Genomic DNA, 25,148 nt, shown 5'->3' on the forward strand with positions numbered 1-25,148 from the left:
GAATCACGGGAAGGCATCGAACCTGATCGCGGGTCTGACGTCTCATTCTTCGCCCCCTGCGCCGAGCGCGATTTCAGAGCAGAGGCTCGGAGAGTCCCAGCCCTTGTTTCTCTATTGTAGACTTGCAACTCTAGGGTTCTGAGTAGGCAAGATGGTCCAATTACAAAACAATATTTGGTTTTAATCAATGGAGCGACCACAGTTCTAACATCAGGGAGTTATTTAGCATCGCCAGAGCCACAAATTCAGATATGGGGAAATTTTGGTCTGTATTTAGCTACTATTTGGAACATGCAAACTGAGAGCTACAGGCCTAGCAGGATTATGGCTGTCAAATACACCTCCTGATGGGTGAGTATCCTTTCTGGTTTCTAACTGCACACATTTTGAGATACTAATGTAGATTTAGTGCACAATTATTGATTTGAATGTGAAGGCAAGACGAACGTTGGGGTTTTAACCCACTTCACCTGGTGTGAGGGAGCTCATAGAATTGATTGATTAAACTGACCGTTCCACTCCCATTGTCACTGTGCTGGCTGTCATTGTAGTTACATCATTTAGGTGATGGGAAGCAGTGGCATCGTGGTATTGAGACCCAGGGTAATGCTCTGGGTCCTGGGTTTAAATGGTGAAATTTAAATTTAAAAAAAGTCTGGAATTAAAAGTATACTAATGACTATGAAAGCATTGTCGACTGTCATAAAAACCCATATGTTTCACGAATGTCCTTCAGGGAATGAAATGTGCCATATTTGCCTGGCCTGGCTTATGTGTGACTCCAGATAAACAGTAATGTGGTTTACTCTTAAATGCCCTTTGAAATGGTCCAGCAAAGTCATTCAGATGAAAATGAAAATCGCTTATTGTCACAAGTAGGCTTCAAATGAAGTTACTGTGAAAAGCCCCTAGTCACCACATTCCGGTGCCTGCTCAGGGAGGCTGGTACAGGAATTGAACCGAGCTGCTGGCCTGCCTTGATCTGCTTTAAAAGCCAACTCTTTAGCCCTGTGCTAAACCAGCCCCAGATCAAGGTCAATTAGGGATGGACAATAAATGTTGGCTCAGCCAGTGACCCCCACATCCTATTAATAATAACAATCTTTACTGTCACAAGTAGGCATACATTAACACTGCAATTAAGTTACTATGAAAAGCCCCTAGTTGCCACATTCCGGTGCCTGTTCAGGCACACAGAGGGAGAATTCAGAATGTCCAATTCACCTAACAGCAAATCACCCACTTGTAGTCCATTGAGAATACATGCAAATTGAGACCTTGGTGCAATCCTAACTGAGCAGAACTGTAGTCCCAACTAGCTACCAACCTTCTGAGAACCACCTTATAGGACAGGCCTCAGAGACTGTATGAAAGACTGAATCTGATTATGAATTTATTTATTGTCATGTGTACCGAGGTACAATGAAAAGTATTTTTCTGCGAGCAGCTCAAACTGATCATTAAGTACATGAAAAGAAAAGAGCAGAGGAGCAGTAGCAGCAGGCATCACTTCTGAGTAAAGCCTTATAGGGCAGGCCTCAGAGTCTGTATGAAAGACTGGGAGCACAGGAGCAGCAGCAGCAGGCATCAGATTAAAGCAACATATGTGCTGTAATACATGGTGGGTTTTCAAGGGATTTTCTGACATCGGGGTTGCCTTGTTCCTCTTCCTTTTGGTTTCCTAATCTTAATTAAACACTCATCACTTATCTTGGCTGCAATTTATTGCTCATGGTTTATGAACAATTGTCGGAAGAGGAGCAGCAGCAGCAGTATCCTCATGACGATGAGCAGCAGGTGGGCCTGTTGTAGCTAGGAAGCACTACTCATGGCCAGCCTGACCCAGCCAAGAGGCCGAATCACTTTCTTTGAGATGATCAAGGAGTACTATGAATGAACCTATTCCACATACCACTTTGTGCATCTCAATATTGATTTTTGCCCTCCCAAATAAGAAGCTACAAACATTAACAGGGTGACATAGTGCTGACAAGCAGATCTGATCTCCGAGGTTTAACTAGAAGCCTTCACACAGACATCAATCATTTGCACAATCATCATAACATAAAGATTTTGAGCACATGGTTCTCGGGTATTTATGATGATTTATGAACAAATGCCATTTGAGGACTGCAGCAATTAATTTTTATTAAGTGTGCAACATTTTCAAGAAGAAATATTTGTAATAATAGAAGAAAGCTATGAAGAAAATCATTGTTATGGATTAAACGCTCTCCCAGCATTTTTGGTTTTGCAGTCAAATGGTGGTTTCTATCAGCAGAAGGAGTCTTCAGGAACTGAATTCAATGCTCTAAAGTTTGTTGTATTTAAGGTAACATGCTAAGAATGGACAATTACTCATTTACTGTGGTGGTGGCCATTTGAGAACATTGCTTTGGGTAAGACTTCATTGACATTCCAATTACTTCATTCTAATCCTAGTTATTTTTTAAGCCGTGTACTTCTGTGCTCACACTCCAAATGAAATAACATGCTTGACCTATGTTAACCATCCGCGTCAAGGCCTCAATCATGTCTCATTTCAATTATAGCTACTGTCATGAAAACATATACACTCTGTGATTCTTTCTTCAGCGTTTAAAGTTAAATGTTACAGTAAGCATTCCCTATCATTCTTGCCTGCATCCACTACAAACCTTTAGCATCAGCGTTGCAAGTTCAGGGCCTCACCTTAAACGTTCTTTCAGGTACAGCAGTATTAGTTACTGCCAGAAGGAGATCGAACATATTACATTAGTGGTTTGTCTATACTGTCTCACGTCTAATGAGACAATCATACAACTCATGGCTGAAAAGAATGACTCCCTTCATTGATAGCTTTCATGTGCGCTTCAATCTTTTCAAAGACATACTGAGAAAATGCTGGGTGCAATGAATTATGGATCCACTTTATTTCACAGCGGGTAAACATAAAAGGCAAGTTATGATTAGATTTGCTTAGTTCAATCAATGCAACTTTTCTTTACATAATAATACAAAATGGACATGAAAATCTCAGAATGTAATTTTTAAACTATGCCAGGATGAAGCCAGTACCCTTGCTAAGGACACTGGGCATTGCTCAGGAAGATGTAATCATACTTTAGTACTTCACTGGTAACACATGAAGAGCAAGAAACATAGAAAATAGAAGCAGAAGGAGGACATTCAGCCCCTCAAGCCTGCTCTGCCATTCATTATGATTATGGCTGATCATCCAACTCAATAGCCAGATGTGGTGAACCACTGTGTGCACCTGTATTAGGGGATATAAGGTAGGACCTGCACTACAGGTTTGCCGGTAGCCTCTGCCAGCTAACTTCGCCCACAAGGAGCCGTATAAATATGCGTGTCCTCCTTCTCATCAGCCATTTTGCCAGCTGCAGTAGAAGGCCACGCATCTGACTGTAATAAAGCCACAGTTGTACCAATCTGAGTCTTTCGTGCAATTGATCGTGCATCAATTTATTACTGTTAGATTTACTAAGAGATGGATATCAGAATCAAACCAGATCGCCTGCAGCTGGATCCGCACTCGCCCGATGCCAGAAAGGACTTTAATCACTGGCTAGCTTGTTTTGAGGCTCACATCGACGCTGCGAACACCACGCCGACGGAAGCTCAGAAGGTTCAGGTCTTATACTCCAGGTTGAGCTCCAACGTGCTCCCGTTGATCCAGGACGCCCCAAGTTATGCGGAAGCTATGGCGCTCCTAAAAGAGAACTACGCACAGAAAGCAAACACGCTCTTTGCCAGGCACGTACTCGGCACTCGCGCTCAACTCCCTAGTGAGTCTATCGAAGACTTCTGGCGGGCTCTAAGCCCACTTGTACGGGACTGTGACTGTCAGGCTGTTATGGCCACTGAACACTCCAATCTCCTCATGCGCGATGCATTCGTAATGGGGATTGCGTCGGACCCCATCCGACAACGACTGCTGGAAGGGGCCACACTTGACCTAACGGAGACAAAAACATTAGCGCTCTCCATGATGGTCGCATCTCGCAACGTCCAGGCCTACCCCACTCGCCGCGCAGTCCACCCGTCTTACCCCTCCTGGACCCCGCAAACGACCCCCCCCCCCCCCGGCTGGGGCCCTGCCTACTCAATACGCCTGCGTCGCACGCCAATCCGCGCACCCCGGGGGTCCCCGCTGCTACTTCTGCGGTCAGCAGATGCACCCTCACCAACGCTGCCCGGCCCGCGTCGTCACTTGCAAGTCCTGTGGTAAAAAGGGCCACTTTGCAGCTGTGTGCCAGGCCCACACAGTCGCCGCTATCGCGCCCACAATCGCGCCCGCAATCGCCCCCTCCCTCCTGCCGAATGCACAATGGGCTCTGCCATCTTCTTCCCCGCAGTTCCACGTGCGGCCAGTGGACTCCGCCATCTTCTCCCAGGGCCATGTGCGGCCAGTGGGCGCTGCCATCCCCCACCTCAGTCCACGTGCGGCCCATGGACGCTGCCAACTTGCCCCGCCCCCGCAATGTGCGCTCCATGGGCGCCGCCATTTTGTTCCCTACAGGACCCCCGGTCTCCCCCACGGGGCTGGAACGCCAGATCTGGGTCGCCGACACTCTACATCTGAAACCTCGGGCGACCACCCGCAGCCCGCCTCGATGACACTGGACCAGTCTTGTCCTCACAACCTGGCCACCGGTTCGACGACGGTGAAAATCAATGGCCACGTGACCTCTTGCCTGCTGGACTCCGGGAGCACCGAAAGCTTCATTCACCCAGACACGGTAAGGCGCTGCTCCCTCGCGGTCCACCCCACCAACTAACGGATGTCCCTGGCCTCCGGATCCCACTCTGTTCCGATCCGAGGGTTCTGCACGGTCACTCTCACTGTCCAGGGCGTAGAATTCAGTGTTTTCCGCCTCTATATCCTCCCCAACCTCTGTGCTGCACTATTGCTGGGCCTGGATTTCCAGTGCAATCTTCAGAGCCTCACCCTCAAATTCGGCGGGCCCCTACCTTCGCTCACCGTTTGTGGCCTCGCGACCCTCAAGGTTCACCCCCCTCCCTCTTTGCCAATCTAACTGCGGATTGCAAGCCCGTTGCCACCAGGAGCAGACGGTACAGCACCCAGGACAAGACCTTAATCAGGTCCGAAATCCAGCAGCTGCTTCAGGAGGGTATCATCGAGGCCAGCAATAGCCTCTGGAGAGCTCAAGTGATAGTAGTAAAAACGGGGGAGAAACACAGAATGTCATGGACTACAGCCAGACCATCAATCGGTACACGCAGCTTGACGCGTACCCCCTCCCACGCATAGCTGAGATGGGCAACCAGATTGCACAGTACCGGGTCTTCTCAACAATTAACCTGAAATCCGCCTACCACCAGCTCCCCATTCGTAATTCGACCGTCCATACACTGCCTTTGAGGTGGACGGTCGGCTCTATCAATTCCTTAGGGTTCCCTTCGGCGTCACTAACAGGGTCTCGGTCTTCCAAAGGGAGATGGACCGAATGGTCGACCGGTACGGTTTGCGGGCCACGTTTCCGTACCTAGACAATGTCACCACCTGTGGCCATGACCAGCCACGTCGCCAATCTCGCTAAATTCCTCCGCACCGCCACTCTCCTCAACCTTACGTACAACAAGGAGAAGTGTGTGTTCCGCACGACCCGTCTAGCCATCCTCGGTTATGTAGTCCAAAACGGACTTCTGGGGCCCGATCCTGACCGCATGCGCCCCCTCACGGAGCTTCCCCTCCCTCACTGCCCGAAGGCCCTCAAACGCTGCCTGGGGTTCTTCTCCTACTACGCCCAGTGGGTCCCAAACTATGCGGACAAGGCCCACACACTCATACAGTCCACCCAATTCCCCCACGCGGCCGAGGCACAACACGCTTTCGCCCAGATCAGAGCAGACATAGCCAAGGCCGGGATGCATGCAGTAGATGAGGCACTCCCCTTTCAAGTTGAAAGCGACGCTTCAGACATCACCCTCGCCGCCACTCTAAACCAGGCAGGCAGACCCGTGGCATTCTTTTCCCGCACCCTTCATGCCTCTGAAATTCGGCACTCATCTGAGAGGCCCAAGCTATTGTTGAAGCTGTGCGGCATTGGAGGCATTACCTGGCCGGCAGGAGATTCACTCTCCTCACTGACCAACGGTCGGTAGCCTTCATGTTCAACAACATGCAGCGGGGCAAGATCAAAAATGATAAAATCTTGCGGTGGAGAATCGAGCTCTCCACCTATAATTACGTGATTTTGTATCGCCCCGGAAAATTCAACGAGCCCCCGACGCCCTTTCCCGAGGTACATGTGCCAGCGCACAAGTAGACCGACTCCGGGCCTTGCATGACAGCCTTTGTCACCCGGGGGTCACACGACTGTACCACCTCATCAAACCCCGCAATCTGCCCTACTCCGTCGAGGAAGTATAGACAGTCACCGGAGACTGTAAGCTGCACTTCTTCCGGCCAGACCGCGCGCGCCTGGTGAAAGCTTCCCGCCCCTTTGAACGTCTCAGCGTGGATTTTAAAGGGCCCTCCCCTCCACCGACCGCAACACATATATCCTCAGTGTGGTCGATGAGTTCTCCAGGTTCCCCTTCGCCATCCCAAGCCCTGATATGACGTCTGCCACCGTCATCAAGGCCCTCTACACGATCTTCACTCTGTTCGGATTACCCGCCTACATCCACAGTTACAGGGGATCCTCATTCATGAGCGATGAGCTGCGTCAGTTCCTGCTCAGCAGGGGTATTGCCTCCAGCAGGACGACCAGCTGCAACCCCCGGGGAAATGGGCAGGTAGAGAAGGAGAACGGAATAGTTTGGAGGGCCGTCCAGCTGGCCTTATGGTCCAGGAACCTCCCAGCCTCTCGCTGCCAGGAGGTCCTCCCTGATGCACTACACTCCATCCGGTCACTACTGTGCAAATAACACACCCCTTGAACGTGTTTTTACCTTCCCTAGGAAGTCCACATCTGGAATGTTGCTCCCGACTTGGCTTGCAGCTCCAGGACCAGTCCTTGGTGGACAGGGTACACTTGCTCCACGCCAACATGGGCAGCACGGTAGCATGGTGGTTAGCATAAATGCTTCACAGCTCCAGGGTCCCAGGTTCGATTCCCGGCTGGGTCACTGTCTGTGCGGAGTCTGCACGTCCTCCCCGTGTGTGCGTGGGTTTCCTCCGGGTGCTCCGGTTTCCTCCCACAGTCCAAAGATGTGCGGGTTAGGTGGATTGGCCATGCTAAATTGCCCGTAGTATCCTAAAAAGTAAGGTTGGGGGGGGGGTTGTTGGGTTACGGGTACAGGGTGGATATGTGGGTTTGAGTAGGGTGATCATTGCTCAGCACAACATCGAGGGCCGAAGGGCCTGTTCTGTGCTGTACTGTTCTATGTTCTATGTAACCCCCAGTATGCCTACATGGAGTTCCCCGACGGCCGCCAAGATACTGTCTCCCTCAGGGACCTGGCTCCCTCAGGTTCCACTCCAACACATTCCCCCACCCACGCACCACCCTCCCCTCCCCGGCGCTCCCAACATTAACCCCACCAGGTCCATCCCTCCTTCCCCTACTCACGCAAGAGGATGAGGAACATTATAGCACGCTCCCGGGGTCATCCGACTACTTGCCAGCACCAACACTGCCAGCACCGACGTCGGCGACACCAGCACCGCCAGCACCGACATCGCCGCCACAGTTACGTCGCTCCTAGCGAACCGTCAAAGCACCGGATCGACTTAACCTCTGACAGGCGCTGGACCATCAAAATGGACATTTTTTTCCCTCCCCGCTGTAAATTATTTGCAAAACTGTATATAGATCCACGCCACCCCTACCGGACTCATTTTTAACAGGGGGTGAATGTGATGAACCACTGTGTGCACCTATATTAGGGGATGCAAGGTAGGACCTGCACTACAGGTTCCCCGGTAGCCCCTGCCGGCTAGCTCCACCCATAAGGAGCAGTATAAATATGCATGTCCTCCTCCTGATCAGCCATTTCACCAGCTGCAGTAGGAGGCCACGCATCTGACTGTAATAAAGCCACAGTTGTACCAATCTGAGTCTTTCATGCAATTGATCATGCATCACCAGATCCCACCTTCCTCCCCATATCATTTGATCCCCTTCGCCCGAAGAGGTCTTGCTAATTCCTTCTTGAAAATGTATGTTTTGGCCTCAACAGCTTCCTGTGATTACAAATTCCACAGACTTACCACTCTCTGGGTGAAGAAATTTCTCCTTATCTCAGTCCTAAAAGGTACTCCATATCCTTAGACTATAACCCTTGGTTCTGGACACCCCCACCGTTGGGAACATCCTTCTTTCATCTACCCTATATCTACCCTGTCGAGAATTGGTAGAATTTTATTGGTTTCCTTGAGATCCCTCCTCCCCTAAAAGTTTCAGCCGATATAATTCTAACAACTCAATCTCCCCATATATGGTAGCCCCACCATCCCTGAAATCAGTCTGGTACACCTTGTCTACACTCCCTCTATGGCAAGAACATCCTTTCTTAGGTAAGGACACCAAGACAGCACACAATACTCCAGGTGTGGTCTCACCAAGGTCCTGTATAATTACAGCAGGACATCCCTGCTCCTGTACTTGAATCCTCTCGCTTTGAAGGCCAACATTTTTTTTTAAAAATTTAGATTAGCCAATTATTTTTTCCAATTAAGGGGCAATTTAGCGTGGCCAATCCACCTACTCTGCACATTTTTGGGTTGTGGGGGCGAAACCCACGCAGACACTGGGAGAACGTGCAAATTCCACACGGTCAGTGACCCAGAGCCGGGAGCGAACGTGGGACCTCAGCGCCGTGAGGCGGTTGTGCTAACCACTAGGCCACCGTGCTGCCCTTTGAAGGCCAACATACCTCTAATAACCAGCACAAGACATATGTTGTGGGATGACTGTTTCCCCGTGCTCCTCTGGGAGAGTGAACTTCCCTATTAGGGGTGGGGTAGTTTATACGTGCGTGTATAAACGATCAACAAGTGTGGAACCGACCGTCGAGAGAGAGTACCCCATGAGGTTTAACTGGGCCTCATGTATATACTGTTAATCAAATGAATGTCTTAGCTTAACTCACTGTGGACTCCCCATGTCTTATTAAACTGGCAATGAGGGTAAAACTGGAGCTGTTGATGTGCAACTTTTCCAGCTGAGCCACCTCCCCAAATTTTATTTTTGATCTGCAGTATGGAGTTGGGTGGTTCACGTTGTTCCTGTTTGGGCGTCTGGACGCTTTTGACCCCGGCATGGACATCTGGAATCGGTGCGCAGATTAAATGCGGGGCTGTTTCAGAGCCAGTAATGTCACGAAAAACGAGCGCCGGGCTGAGGTTCTGCAGCCAGCCTGTCGAGTGCATACGTGAAATGAAAAATGAAATGAAAATCGCTTATTGTCACGAGTAGGCTTCAATGAAGTTACTGTGAAAAGCCCCTAGTCGCCACATTCCGGCACCTGTCCGGGGAGGCTGGTACGGGAATCGAACCGTGCTGCTGGCCTGCTTGTCTGCTTTAAAAGCCAGCGATTTAGCTGAGTGAGCTAAACCAGCCCCTAGTGAGCTAAACCAGCCCCTAAAAATCACTTATTGTCACGTGTAGGCTTCAATGAAGTTACTGTGAAAAGCCCCTAGTCGCCACGTTCCGGCGCCTGTCCGGGGAGGCTGGTACATCTGGGGTCATCTGCAGCCTCACGTTTCCGGCAGCACCAGATGCGGTACTATTTCATCCGTTTATTACATCGGTGGCACGATGTTTCAACCCAACACCGTCTAACATCTTTTAGTGATATTGGTTCAATACAGTTTGCTGTTTGCAGTTTGCTGTGGAATCCATTGCCGAGTTTGCTGCTAGATTTCAGAATATCAGCAACTTTTGTGAGCATGGCATTGTATTGGAGAGTATGGCATTGCAGATGGCGCTGGAGCATGGCATTGTATTGGAGAGTATGGCATTGCAGATGGCGCTGGAGCATGGCATTGTACTGGAGAGTATGGCATTGTAGATGGTGCTGGAGCATGGCATTGTATTGGCGAGTATGGCATTGCAGATGGCGCTGGAGCATAGCATTGTATTGCCGAGTATGGCATTGCAGATGGTGCCGGAGCATGGCATTGTATTGGAGAGTATGGCATTGTAGATGGCGCCGGAGTATGGCATTGTATTGGAGAGTATGGCATTGCAGATGGCGCTGGAGTATGGCATTGTATTGGAGAGTATGGCATTGTAGGTGGCGCTGGAGTATGGCATTGTATTGGAGAGTATGGCATTGTAGGTGGCGCTGGAGTATGGCATTGTATTGGAGAGTATGGCATTGCAGATGGCGCCGGAGTATGGCATTGTATTGGAGAGTATGGCATTGTAGGTGGTGCTGGAGAATGGCATTGTATTGGAGAGTATGGCATTGCAGATGGTGCCAGAGCATGGCATTGTATTGGAGAGTATGGCATTGTATTGGAGAGTATGGCATTGCAGGTGGCGCCGGAGCATGGCATTGTATTGGAGAGTATGGCATTGTAGATGGTGCTGGAGTATGGCATTGTATTGGAGAGTATGGCATTGTAGATGGTGCTGGAGCATGGCATTGTATTGGAGAGTATGGCATTGCAGGTGGCGCCGGAGCATGGCATTGTATTGGAGAGTATGGCATTGTAGATGGTGCTGGAGTATGGCATTGTATTGGAGAGTATGGCATTGTAGATGGTGCTGGAGCATGGCATTGTATTGGAGAGTATGGCATTGCAGGTGGCGCCGGAGCATGGCATTGTATTGGAGAGTATGGCATTGTAGATGGCGCTGGAGCATGGCATTGTATTGGAGAGTATGGCATTGTAGATGGTGCTGGAGCATGGCAACCCTCTGCGAGCTCTCTCACCCAAACCCTTTTCTTTTATCTGTTATCACTGTCCTCTTTTCCACTTCATATATAATTACTAATAATGTTCTTCTATGTTTTCTTACAGGTTTGAGTATCCTAGCCAGCACGATGGCGCAGTGAGTTAGCCCTGCTGCCTCACGGCGCCGAGGTCCCAGGTTCGATCCCGGCCCTGGGTCACTGTCCGTGTGGAGTTTGCACATTCTCCCAGTGTTTGCGTGGGTTTCGCCCCCACAATCCAAAAATGTGCAGGTTAGGTGGATTGGCCACCCTAAATTGCCCCTTATTTGTAAAAAATTAATTGGGTACTCTAAATTTATAAAAGAAAAGAAAAAAATGGTTTGAGGATCCTCCGAACCTCGAGGACCGGACCCAATGACCCGACACGACTCCACCGGCATCCCACATGCGCCATCGCCGGACCATTGCTGCCACCTAGTGACCGAGCGCAGATCGGAGCCCTCCCATCCAGCGACTGACCGCAGACCGGAGCCCTCCCATCCAGCGACTGACCGCAGACCGGAGCCCTCCCATCCAGCGACTGACCGCAGACCGGAGCCCTCCCATCCAGCGACTGACCGCAGATCGCAGCCCTCCCATCCAGCGACTGACCGCAGATTGCAGCCCTCCCATCCAGCGACTGACCGCAGACCGGAACACACCTGATCAGTGACCGCCCGCCCAGTGACTGACCGCAGACCAGAGACTCCTGAACAGCAACCACCCGAACCGCGTCATACAGTAGACTGGAGCCGCCTGAACAGCAACCGCCCGAACTGTGGCCAACTGCAGATCTGAGCTCGCTCGAACCGCGTCTGACCGCAGACTGGAGCCCGCCCCCCAGTGTCCGACCGCAGACCGGAGCCCGCCCCCCAGTGTCCGACCGCAGACTGGAGCCCGCCCCCCAGTGTCCGACCGCAGACCGGAGCCCGCCCCCCAGTGTCCGACCGCAGACCGGAGCCCGCCCCCCAGTGTCCGACCGCAGACTGGAGCCCGCCCCCCAGTGTCCGACCGCAGACCGGAGCCCGCCCCCCAGTGTCCGACCGCAGACCGGAGCCCGCCCCCCAGTGTCCGACCGCAGACCGGAGCCCGCCCCCCAGTGTCCGACCGCAGACCGGAGCCCGCCCCCCAGTGTCCGACCGCAGACTGGAGCCCGCCCCCCAGTGTCCGACCGCAGACCGGAGCCCGCCCCCCAGTGTCCGACCGCAGACCGGAGCCCGCCCCCCAGTGTCCGACCGCAGACTGGAGCCCGCCCCCCAGTGTCCGACCGCAGACTGGAGCCCGCCCCCCAGTGTCCGACCGCAGACCGGAGCCCGCCCCCCAGTGTCTGACCGCAGACCGGAGCCCGCCCCCCAGTGTCCGACCGCAGACCGGAGCCCGCCCCCCAGTGTCCGACCGCAGACCGGAGCCCGCCCCCCAGTGTCTGACCGCAGACCGGAGCCCGCCCCCCCAGTGTCCGACCGCAGACCGGAGCCCGCCCCCCAGTGTCCGACCGCAGACCGGAGCCTCTGAACAGTGACCGCCCTAACCGCGTCAGCCAGTAGGCCGGACCCTCCCGAATAGCAACCTCCCGAACCACGTCAGACAGTAGACATGAGAATACCGAACAGCGACCACCCAACCGCGTCTAACCGCAGACCCGAGCCGTCCTGAACCGCGTCCGATCGCAGACCGGAGCCCTCCCGAACAGATTCCGACCGCAGACCGGAGCCCTCCCGAACAGATTCCGATCGCAGACCGGAGCCCTCCCAAACAGATTCCGACCGCAGACCGGAGCCCTCCCGAACAGATTCCGACCGCAGACCGGAGCCCTCCCGAACAGATTCCGACCACAGACTGGAGCCCTCCCAAACAGATTCCGACCGCAGACCGGAGCCCTCCCAAACAGATTCCGACCGCAGACCGGAGCCCTCCCGAACAGATTCCGACCGCAGACCGGAGCCCTCCCGAACAGATTCCGACCGCAGACCGGAGCCCTCCCAAACAGATTCCGACCGCAGACCGGAGCCCTCCCAAACAGATTCCGACCGCAGACCGGAGCCCTCCCAAACAGATTCCGACCGCAGACCGGAGCCCTCCCAAACAGATTCCGACCGCAGACCGGAGCCCTCCCAAACAGATTCCGACCGCAGACCGGAGCCCTCCCAAACAGATTCCGATCGCAGACCGGAGCCCTCCCAAACAGATTCCGACCGCAGACCGGAGCCCTCCCAAACAGATTCCGACCGCAGACCGGAGCCCTCCCAAACAGATTCCGATCGCAGACCGGAGCCCTCCCAAACAGATTCCGACCGCAGACCGGAGCCCTCCCAAACAGATTCCGATCGCAGACCGGAGGCCTCCCAAACAGATTCCGACCGCAGACCGGAGCCCTCCCAAACAGATTCCGACCGCAGACCGGAGCCCTCCCAAACAGATTCCGACCGCAGACCGGAGCCCTCCCAAACAGATTCCGACCGCAGACCGGAGCCCTCCCGAACAGATTCCGATCGCAGACCGGAGCCCTCCCAAACAGATTCCGACCGCAGACCGGAGCCCTCCCAAACAGATTCCGATCGCAGACCGGAGCCCTCCCGAACAGATTCCGATCGCAGACCGGAGCCCTCCCAAACAGATTCCGATCGCAGACCGGAGCCCTCCCAAACAGATTCCGACCGCAGACCGGAGCCCTCCCGAACAGATTCCGATCGCAGACCGGAGCCCTCCCAAACAGATTCCGATCGCAGACCGGAGCCCTCCCGAACAGATTCCGATCGCAGACCGGAGCCCTCCCGAACAGATTCCGACCGCAGACCGGAGCCCTCCCAAACAGATTCCGATCGCAGACCGGAGCCCTCCCAAACAGATTCCGAGCGCAGACCGGAGCCCTCCCAAACAGATTCCGACCGCAGACCGGAGCCCTCCCGAACAGATTCCGACCGCAGACCGGAGCCCTCCCAAACAGATTCCGATCGCAGACCGGAGCCCTCCCAAACAGATTCCGAGCGCAGACCGGAGCCCTCCCAAACAGATTCCGATCGCAGACCGGAGCCCTCCCAAACAGATTCCGACCGCAGACCGGAGCCCTCCCGAACAGATTCCGATCGCAGACCGGAGCCCTCCCAAACAGATTCCGATCGCAGACCGGAGCCCTCCCAAACAGATTCCGACCGCAGACCGGAGCCCTCCCGAACAGATTCCGACCGCAGACCGGAGCCCTCCCAAACAGATTCCGACCGCAGACCGGAGCCCTCCCGAACAGATTCCGATCGCAGACCGGAGCCCTCCCGAACAGATTCCGATCGCAGACCGGAGCCCTCCCAAACAGATTCCGACCGCACACCGGAGCCCTCCCAAACAGATTCCGAGCGCAGACCGGAGCCCTCCCAAACAGATTCCGACCGCAGACCGGAGCCCTCCCGAACAGATTCCGAGCGCAGACCGGAGCCCTCCCAAACAGATTCCGATCGCAGACCGGAGCCCTCCCAAACAGATTCCGATCGCAGACCGGAGCCCTCCCGAACAGATTCCGATCGCAGACCGGAGCCCTCCCGAACAGATTCCGACCGCAGACCGGAGCCCTCCCAAACAGATTCCGATCGCAGACCGGAGCCCTCCCAAACAGATTCCGATCGCAGACCGGAGCCCTCCCAAACAGATTCCGAGCGCAGACCGGAGCCCTCCCAAACAGATTCCGACCGCAGACCGGAGCCCTCCCAAACAGATTCCGATCGCAGACCGGAGCCCTCCCAAACAGATTCCGACCGCAGACCGGAGCCCTCCCGAACAGATTCCGATCGCAGACCGGAGCCCTCCCAAACAGATTCCGATCGCAGACCGGAGCCCTCCCAAACAGATTCCGACCGCAGACCGGAGCCCTCCCAAACAGATTCCGATCGCAGACCGGAGCCCTCCCGAACAGATTCCGATCGCAGACCGGAGCCCTCCCGAACAGATTCCGATCGCAGACCGGAGCCCTCCCGAACAGATTCCGACCGCAGACCGGAGCCCTCCCAAACAGATTCCGACCGCAGACCGGAGCCAGTCCGAACAGATTCCGACCGCAGACCGGAGCCCTCCCAAACAGATTCCGATCGCAGACCGGAGCCCTCCCAAACAGATTCCGACCGCAGACCGGAGCCCTCCCAAACAGATTCCGATCGCAGACCGGAGCCCTCCCGAACAGATTCCGACCGCAGACCGGAGCCCTCCCAAACAGATTCCGACCGCAGACCGGAGCCCTCCCGAACAGATTCCGATCGCAGACCGGAGCCCTCCCGAACAGATTCCGACCGCAGACCGGAGCCCTCCCAAACAGATTCCGACCGCAGACCGGAGCCCTCCCAAACAGATTCCGACCGCAGACCGGAGCCCTCCCGAACAGATTCCGACCGCAGACCGGAGCCCTCCCAAACAGATTCCGATCGCAGACCGGAGCCCTCCCAAACAGATTCCGACCGCAGACCGGAGCCCTCCCAAACAGATTCCGACCGCAGACCGGAGCCCTCCCAAACAGATTCCGATCGCAGACCGGAGCCCTCCCGAACAGATTCCGACCGCAGACCGGAGCCCTCCCAAACAGATTCCGATCGCAGACCGGAGCCCTCCCAAACAGATTCCGACCGCAGACCGGAGCCCTCCCGAACAGATTCCGATCGCAGACCGGAGCCCTCCCAAACAGATTCCGATCGCAGACCGGAGCCCTCCCGAACAGATTCCGACCGCAGACCGGAGCCCTCCCAAACAGATTCCGATCGCAGACCGGAGCCCTCCCGAACAGATTCCGACCATCAGACCGGAGCCCTCCCGAACAGATTCCGACCGCAGACCGGAGCCCTCCCGAACAGATTCCGACCGCAGACCGGAGCCCTCCCAAACAGATTCCGACCGCAGACCGGAGCCCTCCCGAACAGATTCCGATCGCAGACCGGAGCCCTCCTGAACAGATTCCGACCGCAGACCGGAGCCCTCCCGAACAGATTCCGACCGCAGACCGGAGCCCTCCTGAACAGATTCCGATCGCAGACCGGAGCCCTCCCGAACAGATTCCGACTGCAGACCGGAGCCCTCCCAAACAGATTCCGATCGCAGACCGGAGCCCTCCCAAACAGATTCCGACCATCAGACCGGAGCCCTCCCGAACAGATTCCGATCGCAGACCGGAGCCCTCCCAAACAGATTCCGATCGCAGACCGGAGCCCTCCCGAACAGATTCCGACCGCAGACCGGAGCCCTCCCGAACAGATTCCGACCGCGGACCGGAGCCCTCCCAAACAGATTCCGATCGCAGACCGGAGCCCTCCCAAACAGATTCCGATCGCAGACCGGAGCCCTCCCAAACAGATTCCGACCGCAGACCGGAGCCCTCCCAAACAGATTCCGACCATCAGACCGGAGCCCTCCCAAACAGATTCCGACCATCAGACCGGAGCCCTCCCAAACAGATTCCGATCGCAGACCGGAGCCCTCCCGAACAGATTCCGACCGCAGACCGGAGCCCTCCCGAACAGATTCCGACCGCAGACCGGAGCCCTCCCAAACAGATTCCGATCGCAGACCGGAGCCCTCCCGAACAGATTCCGATCGCAGACCGGAGCCCTCCCGAACAGATTCCGACCGCAGACCGGAGCCCTCCCGAACAGATTCCGACCGCAGACCGGAGCCCTCCCGAACAGATTCCGATCGCAGACCGGAGCCCTCCCAAACAGATTCCGACCGCAGACCGGAGCCCTCCCGAACAGATTCCGACGCAGACCGGAGCCCTCCCGAACAGATTCCGATCGCAGACCGGAGCCCTCCCGAACAGATTCCGACCGCAGACCGGAGCCCTCCCGAACAGATTCCGATCGCAGACCGGAGCCCTCCCAAACAGATTCCGACCGCAGACCGGAGCCCTCCCGAACAGATTCCGATCGCAGACCGGAGCCCTCCCAAACAGATTCCGACCGCAGACCGGAGCCCTCCCGAACAGATTCCGATCGCAGACCGGAGCCCTCCCAAACAGATTCCGACCGCAGACCGGAGCCCTCCCAAACAGATTCCGATCGCAGACCGGAGCCCTCCCAAACAGATTCCGATCGCAGACCGGAGCCCTCCCGAACAGATTCCGACCGCAGACCGGAGCCCTCCCAAACAGATTCCGACCGCAGACCGGAGCCCTCCCGAACAGATTCCGATCGCAGACCGGAGCCCTCCCGAACAGATTCCGATCGCAGACCGGAGCCCTCCCAAACAGATTCCGACCGCAGACCGGAGCCCTCCCAAACAGATTCCGACCGCAGACCGGAGCCCTCCCGAACAGATTCCGATCCGCAGACCGGAGCCCTCCCGAACAGATTCCGACCGCAGACCGGAGCCCTCCCAAACAGATTCCGATCGCAGACCGGAGCCCTCCCAAACAGATTCCGATCGCAGACCGGAGCCCTCCCAAACAGATTCCGACCGCAGACCGGAGCCCTCCCGAACAGATTCCGACCGCAGACCGGAGCCCTCCCGAACAGATTCCGATCCGCAGACCGGAGCCCTCCCGAACAGATTCCGATCGCAGACCGGAGCCCTCCCGAACAGATTCCGATCCGCAGACCGGAGCCCTCCCGAACAGATTCCGATCGCAGACCGGAGCCCTCCCAAACAGATTCCGATCGCAGACCGGAGCCCTCCCGAACAGATTCCGATCGCAGACCGGAGCCCTCCCAAACAGATTCCGATCCGCAGACCGGAGCCCTCCCAAACAGATTCCGTCCGCAGACCGGAGCCCTCCCAAACAGATTCCGACCGCAGACCGGAGCCCTCCCGAACAGATTCCGACCGCAGACCGGAGCCCTCCCGAACAGATTCCGACCGCAGACCGGAGCCCTCCCGAACAGATTCCGACCGCAGACCGGAGCCCTCCCGAACAGATTCCGACCGCAGACCGGAGCCCTCCCGAACAGATTCCGATCGCAGACCGGAGCCCTCCCAAACAGATTCCGACCGCAGACCGGAGCCCTCCCGAACAGATTCCGATCGCAGACCGGAGCCCTCCCAAACAGATTCCGACCGCAGACCGGAGCCCTCCCGAACAGATTCCGATCGCAGACCGGAGCCCTCCCAAACAGATTCCGATCGCAGACCGGAGCCCTCCCAAACAGATTCCGACCGCAGACCGGAGCCCTCCCAAACAGATTCCGATCGCAGACCGGAGCCCTCCCGAACAGATTCCGACCGCAGACCGGAGCCCTCCCAAACAGATTCCGACCGCAGACCGGAGCCCTCCCGAACAGATTCCGATCGCAGACCGGAGCCCTCCCAAACAGATTCCGACCGCAGACCGGAGCCCTCCCAAACAGATTCCGACCGCAGACCGGAGCCCTCCCGAACAGATTCCGATCGCAGACCGGAGCCCTCCCGAACAGATTCCGACCGCAGACCGGAGCCCTCCCAAACAGATTCCGACCGCAGACCGGAGCCCTCCCGAAACAGATTCCGATCGCAGACCGGAGCCCTCCCGAAACAGATTCCCGATCGCAGACCGAGCCCTCCCGAACAGATTCCGATCGCAGCCCGGAGCCCTCCCAACAGATTCCGATCGCAGACCGGAGCCCTCCCGAAACAGATTCCGATCGCAGACCGGAGCCCTCCCGAACAGATTTCCCGATCGCAGACCGGAGCCCTCCCGAACAGATTCCGACCGCAGACCGGAGCCCTCCCGAACAGATTCCGACCGCAGACCGGAGCCCTCCCGAACAGATTCCGATCGCAGACCGGAGCCCTCCCGAACAGATTCCGACTCGCAGACCGGAGCCCTCCCGAACAGATTCCGACCGCAGACCGGAGCCCTCCCCAAACAGATTCCGACCGCAGACCGGAGCCCTCCCGAACAGATTCCGACGCAGACCGGAGCCCTCCGAAAGATTCCGATCGCAGACCGGAGCCCTCCGAAACAGATTCCGATCGCAGACCGGAGCCCTCCAAACAGATTCCGTCGCAGACCGGAGCCCGTCCCGAACAGATTCCGATCGCAGACCGGAGCCCTCCCAAACAGATTCCGACCGCAGACCGGAGCCCTCCCGAACAGATTCCGACCGCAGACCGGAGCCCTCCCGAACAGATTCCGATCGCAGACCGGAGCCCTCCCGAACAGATTCCGATCGCAGACCGGAGCCCTCCCGAACAGATTCCGATCGCAGACCGGAGCCAGTCCGAACAGATTCCGATCGCAGACCGGAGCCCTCCCAAACAGATTCCGATCGCAGACCGGAGCCCTCCCGAACAGATTCCGACCGCAGACCGGAGCCCTCCCAAACAGATTCCGATCGCAGACCGGAGCCCTCCCGAACAGATTCCGACCGCAGACCGGAGCCCTCCCAACAGATTCCGACCGCAGACCGGAGCCCTCCCGAACAGATTCCGATCGCAGACCGGAGCCCTCCCAAACAGATTCCGATCGCAGACCGGAGCCCTCCCGAAACAGATTCCGATCCGCAGACCGGAGCCCTCCCGAACAGATTCCGATCGCAGACCGGAGCCCTCCCGAACAGATTCCGACCGCAGACCGAGCCCTCCCAAACAGATTCCGACCGCAGACCGGAGCCCTCCCGAACAGATTCCGATCGCAGACCGGAGCCCTCCCAAACAGATTCCGATCGCAGACCGGAGCCCTCCCAAACAGATTCCGACCGCAGACCGGAGCCCTCCCAAACAGATTCCGACCGCAGACCGGAGCCCTCCCGAACAGATTCCGACCGCAGACCGGAGCCCTCCCAAACAGATTCCGACCGCAGACCGGAGCCCTCCCAAACAGATTCCGACCATCAGACCGGAGCCCTCCCAAACAGATTCCGACCGCAGACCGGAGCCCTCCCAAACAGATTCCGACCGCAGACCGGAGCCCTCCCGAACAGATTCCGATCGCAGACCGGAGCCCTCCCAAACAGATTCCGATCGCAGACCGGAGCCCTCCCAAACAGATTCCGATCGCAGACCGGAGCCCTCCCGAACAGATTCCGATCGCAGACCGGAGCCCTCCCGAACAGATTCCGACCGCAGACCCGAGCCCTCCCAAACAGATTCCGACCGCAGACCGGAGCCCTCCTGAACAGATTCCGATCGCAGACCGGAGCCCTCCTGAACAGATTCCGATCGCAGACCGGAGGCCTCCCGAACAGATTCCGATCGCAGACCGGAGCCCTCCCAAACAGATTCCGACCGCAGACCGGAGCCCTCCTGAACAGATTCCGATCGCAGACCGGAGCCCTCCTGAACAGATTCCGATCGCAGACCGGAGCCCTCCCTGAACAGATTCCGATCGCAGACCGGAGGCCTCCCGAAACAGATTCCGATCCGCAGACCGGAGCCCTCCCGAACAGATTCCGACCGCAGACCGGAGCCCTCCCGAACAGATTCCGATCGCAGACCGGAGCCCTCCCGAACAGATTCCGACCGCAGACCGGAGCCCTCCCAAACAGATTCCGATCGCAGACCGGAGCCCTCCCAAACAGATTCCGACCGCAGACCGGAGCCCTCCCGAACAGATTCCGACCGCAGACCGGAGCCCTCCCAAACAGATTCCGACCGCAGACCGGAGCCCTCCCGAACAGATTCCGACCGCAGACCGGAGCCCTCCCGAACAGATTCCGATCGCAGACCGGAGCCCTCCCAAACAGATTCCGATCGCAGACCGGAGCCCTCCCAAACAGATTCCGATCGCAGACCGGAGCCCTCCCGAACAGATTCCGATCGCAGACCGGAGCCCTCCCAAACAGATTCCGACCGCAGACCGGAGCCCTCCCGAACAGATTCCGATCGCAGACCGGAGCCAGTCCGAACAGATTCCGATCGCAGACCGGAGCCCTCCCAAACAGATTCCGATCGCAGACCGGAGCCCTCCCGAACAGATTCCGACCGCAGACCGGAGCCCTCCCGAACAGATTCCGATCGCAGACCGGAGCCAGTCCGAACAGATTCCGATCGCAGACCGGAGCCCTCCCAAACAGATTCCGATCGCAGACCGGAGCCCTCCCAAACAGATTCCGATCGCAGACCGGAGCCCTCCCGAACAGATTCCGACCGCAGACCGGAGCCCTCCCAAACAGATTCCGATCGCAGACCGGAGCCCTCCCAAACAGATTCCGATCGCAGACCGGAGCCCTCCCAAACAGATTCCGATCGCAGACCGGAGCCCTCCCAAACAGATTCCGATCGCAGACCGGAGCCCTCCCAAACAGATTCCGACCGCAGACCGGAGCCCTCCCGAACAGATTCCGACCGCAGACCGGAGCCCTCCCGAACAGATTCCGACCGCAGACCGGAGCCCTCCCGAACAGATTCCGATCGCAGACCGGAGCCCTCCCGAACAGATTCCGATCGCAGACCGGAGCCCTCCCGAACAGATTCCGACCGCAGACCGGAGCCCTCCCAAACAGATTCCGACCGCAGACCGGAGCCCTCCCGAACAGATTCCGACCGCAGACCGGAGCCCTCCCAAACAGATTCCGACCGCAGACCGGAGCCCTCCCGAACAGATTCCGACCGCAGACCGGAGCCCTCCCGAACACAACCGAGCGCAGACCGGAGCCCTCCCAAACAGATTCCGATCGCAGACCGGAGCCCTCCCAAACAGATTCCGATCGCAGACCGGAGCCCTCCCGAACAGATTCCGACCGCAGACCGGAGCCCTCCCGAACACAACCGGGCGCAGACCGGAGCCCTCCCAAACACAACCGGGCGCAGACCGGAGCCCTCCCAAACACAACCGAGCGCGGACCGGAGCCCTCCCGAACAGATTCCGATCGCAGACCGGAGCCCTCCCAAACAGATTCCGATCGCAGACCGGAGCCCTCCCGAACAGATTCCGATCGCAGACCGGAGCCCTCCCGAACAGATTCCGATCGCAGACCGGAGCCCTCCCGAACAGATTCCGATCGCAGACCGGAGCCCTCCCAAACAGATTCCGAGCACAGACCGGAGCCCTCCCAAACACAACCGGGCGCAGACCGGAGCCCTCCCAAACACAACCGGGCGCAGACCGGAGCCCTCCCAAACACAACCGGGCGCAGACCGGAGCCCTCCCAAACACAACCGGGCGCAGACCAGAGCCCTCCCAAACATCAACCGAGCGCAGGCCGGAGCCCTCCCAAACACAACCGAGTGCAGACCGAAGCTCTACAAAACACAACCGAGCGCAGACCAGAGCCCTCCCGAACATCAACCGAGCACAGACCGGAGCCCTCCCAAACACAACCGAGCGCAGACCAGAGACCTCCCAAACACAACGGAGCGCGGACCGGAGCCCTCCCAAACATCAACCGAGCGCAGACCGGAGCCCTTCCAAACACAACCGAGCGCTGACCAGAGCCCTCCCAAACACAACTGAGCACAGACCAGAGCCCTCCCAAACACAACCGAGCGCAGACCGGAGCCCTCCCAAACACAACCGAGCGCAGACCGGAGCCCTCCCAAACACAACCGGGCGCAGACCGGAGCCCTCCCAAACACAACCGAGCGCAGACCGGAGCCCTCCCAAACACAACGGAGCGCGGACCGGAGCCCTCCCAAACACAACCGAGCGCAGACCGGAGCCCTCCCAAACACAACAGAGCACGGACCGGAGCCCTCCCAAACACAACGGAGCGCGGACCGGAGCCCTCCCAAACACAACCGAGTGCAGACCGGAGCCCTCCCAAACACAACCGAGCGCAGACTGGAGCCCTCCCAAACAAACATCAACGGAGCGCAGACCGGAGCCCTCCCAAACATCAACCGATTACAGACTGGAGCCCTCCCAAACATCAACCGAGCGCAGACCGGAGCCCTCCCAAACACAACCGATTACAGACTGGAGCCCTCCCAAACATCAACCGAGCGCAGACTGGAGCCCTCCCAAACAAACATCAACGGAGCGCAGACCGGAGCCCTCCCAAACATCAACCGATTACAGACTGGAGCCCTCCCAAACACAACCGATTACAGACTGGAGCCTCCCAAACATCAACCGAGCACAGACCGGAGCCCTCCCAAACATCAACCGAGCGCAGACCGGAGCCCTCCCAAACATCAACCGAGCGCAGACCGGAGCCCTCCCAAACATCAACCGATTACAGACTGGAGCCCTCCCAAACACAACCGATTACAGACTGGAGCCCTCCCAAACACAACCGATTACAGACCGGAACCCTCCCAAACATCAACCGAGCGCAGACCGGAGCCCTCCCAAACATCAACCGAGCGCAGACCGGAGCCCTCCCAAACACAACCGGGCGCAGACCGGAGCCCTCCCAAACACAACCGATTACAGACTGGAGGCCTCCCAAACATCAACCGAGCGCAGACCGGAGCCCTCCCAAACATCAACCGATTACAGACTGGAGCCCTCCCAAACACAACCGATTACAGACTGGAGCCCTCCCAAACATCAACCGAGCGCAGACCGGAGCCCTCCCAAACACAACCGGGCGCAGACCGGAGCCCTCCCAAACACAACCGATTACAGACTGGAGCCCTCCCAAACATCAACCGAGCGCAGACCGGAGCCCTCCCAAACACAACCGGGCGCAGACCGGAGCCCTCCCAAACACAACCGGGCGCAGACCAGAGCCCTCCCAAACACAACCGGGCGTAGACCGGAGCCCTCCCAAACACAACCGATTACAGACTGGAGCCCTCCCAAACATCAACCGAGCGCAGACCAGAGCCCTCCTAAACATCAACTGAGCGCAGACTGAAGCCCTCCTGCCCAGTGATTACCCGAGGATCCAGCAAAAACCCTTTAACTTACCTTCCCCAGGAGAACTGCTTTATCCTTTCTCCGGTGTGGGCCTTACTAGGCCCACGCTGGAGTCCGACCACGTGGTGTTCAGTGGAGTCCACTCCCTCCAGACTCTGACCACGTGACCTGACCCAACCACGTGGTGTTCAGCCTGTCCATTGTCCTGAAGAACCTGGGGGAAGAAAAGGTAAAAAACGAGACCTTGCTAGGCCCCCACCAAGGCCAATCTCAGCGTGACTAGACCACGGGGGTGTGAGGCCTGACCTGCGAAGGGGGAATGCCCGAGCCAACTCTGGAGATACAGGTACCCACCCGACTATATCAGAAGGTGAACCCGACCTCACCACCCCACGAGACCAGACCGACCCAGGCACAACCTCTTTCAGTGAGCCTGACACCGCCACTATCGTCCACGACCCCTCCGAATGCAATCACTTACCTTACGCAAAGCCAGCCCTGCCATCCAAGAGCAGCCGCTAATCCTGGAAGTGAGGAAAATGCGTCGACCTGAAGGTGAAACTTAAATTAAGCGGCTTCAAGACTCCGCTCCCCAGCGTACTCCTGGCAAACGTCCAAGTGATTGAGAACAAGCTGGATGACTTCAACACTAGACTTACCTCCCAGAGTGAAGTGAGAAACTGCTGTGTGCTCTGCTTCACCGAGACATGGCTCACTCCGGCCACACCAGACTGCACCATCCAACCCGAAGGCTGTTCAATCCACAGGATGGATCACACGATGGCCTCAGGCAATTTGAAGGGCGGGAGTGTTTCCCTCCTCATCAACTGCTCCTGGTGCTCATATGGGGTGTCCCTAGTGTGCCACTGCTCCCCAGACCTAGAATGCCTGACCGTGAAGTGTCGCCATTTCTACCTCCCATGTGGAAACCTTTCCAATGATGCCTGCACTGGGTTGTCTTTCAACTATCCATGTGAGCTGACCAGTGTCTCCATCTGTCCACTCCCATGCAGAACCTGTGTCCTTCCGACACAAAACTCCCTTTTCTGTTAATGGGCAAGACTGATGGTTGTATACTTTGTTCTCAGCTCACTCCTCCTTTCTCCTCCCACCCATCACCCATGTCCTTTCCCCCATCAACATAAACCGACAGGCATCAACATGCATGTTCCCAACCTCTGTGAACACCCATCCCCGTCCACATTAACATCCCCAACATCATCCTTCCCATTCCCAGGGTTTGTGTCTGTGTCTGGGTCTCCACCAACCATTTGCGCCACCCCTTCTATCGATACAGGTGCTTTCTCCAACCCTACCGGTTCCCTGTACCCTTTCTCACACTCACCATTCCTTCCTTCCATGTCCAACTTCAGTTCGCTCCCCAGGAGACAGTCATTGACTCTAAAAGCCCCTCCTTTGTATGTTCCCCCTCCCCCCTACTCCATCACCCCTCCATACTCCCTCCCTAGTCCTTCACCGTCCCATTACCCCTTCCTGCCTCCGCAGACCTCACCTAAACTCCCTCCGCACTCCTTCAGTTAACATTACACCGGCCTCCACCCTTACTGCTTTATCCCTCCAAACTTCTCCCTTGCTCCTTCTGTTAGAATCG

This window comes from Scyliorhinus canicula, chromosome 4 (genome assembly GCF_902713615.1).
Source record: "Scyliorhinus canicula chromosome 4, sScyCan1.1, whole genome shotgun sequence".
NCBI classification, from domain to species: domain Eukaryota; kingdom Metazoa; phylum Chordata; class Chondrichthyes; order Carcharhiniformes; family Scyliorhinidae; genus Scyliorhinus; species Scyliorhinus canicula.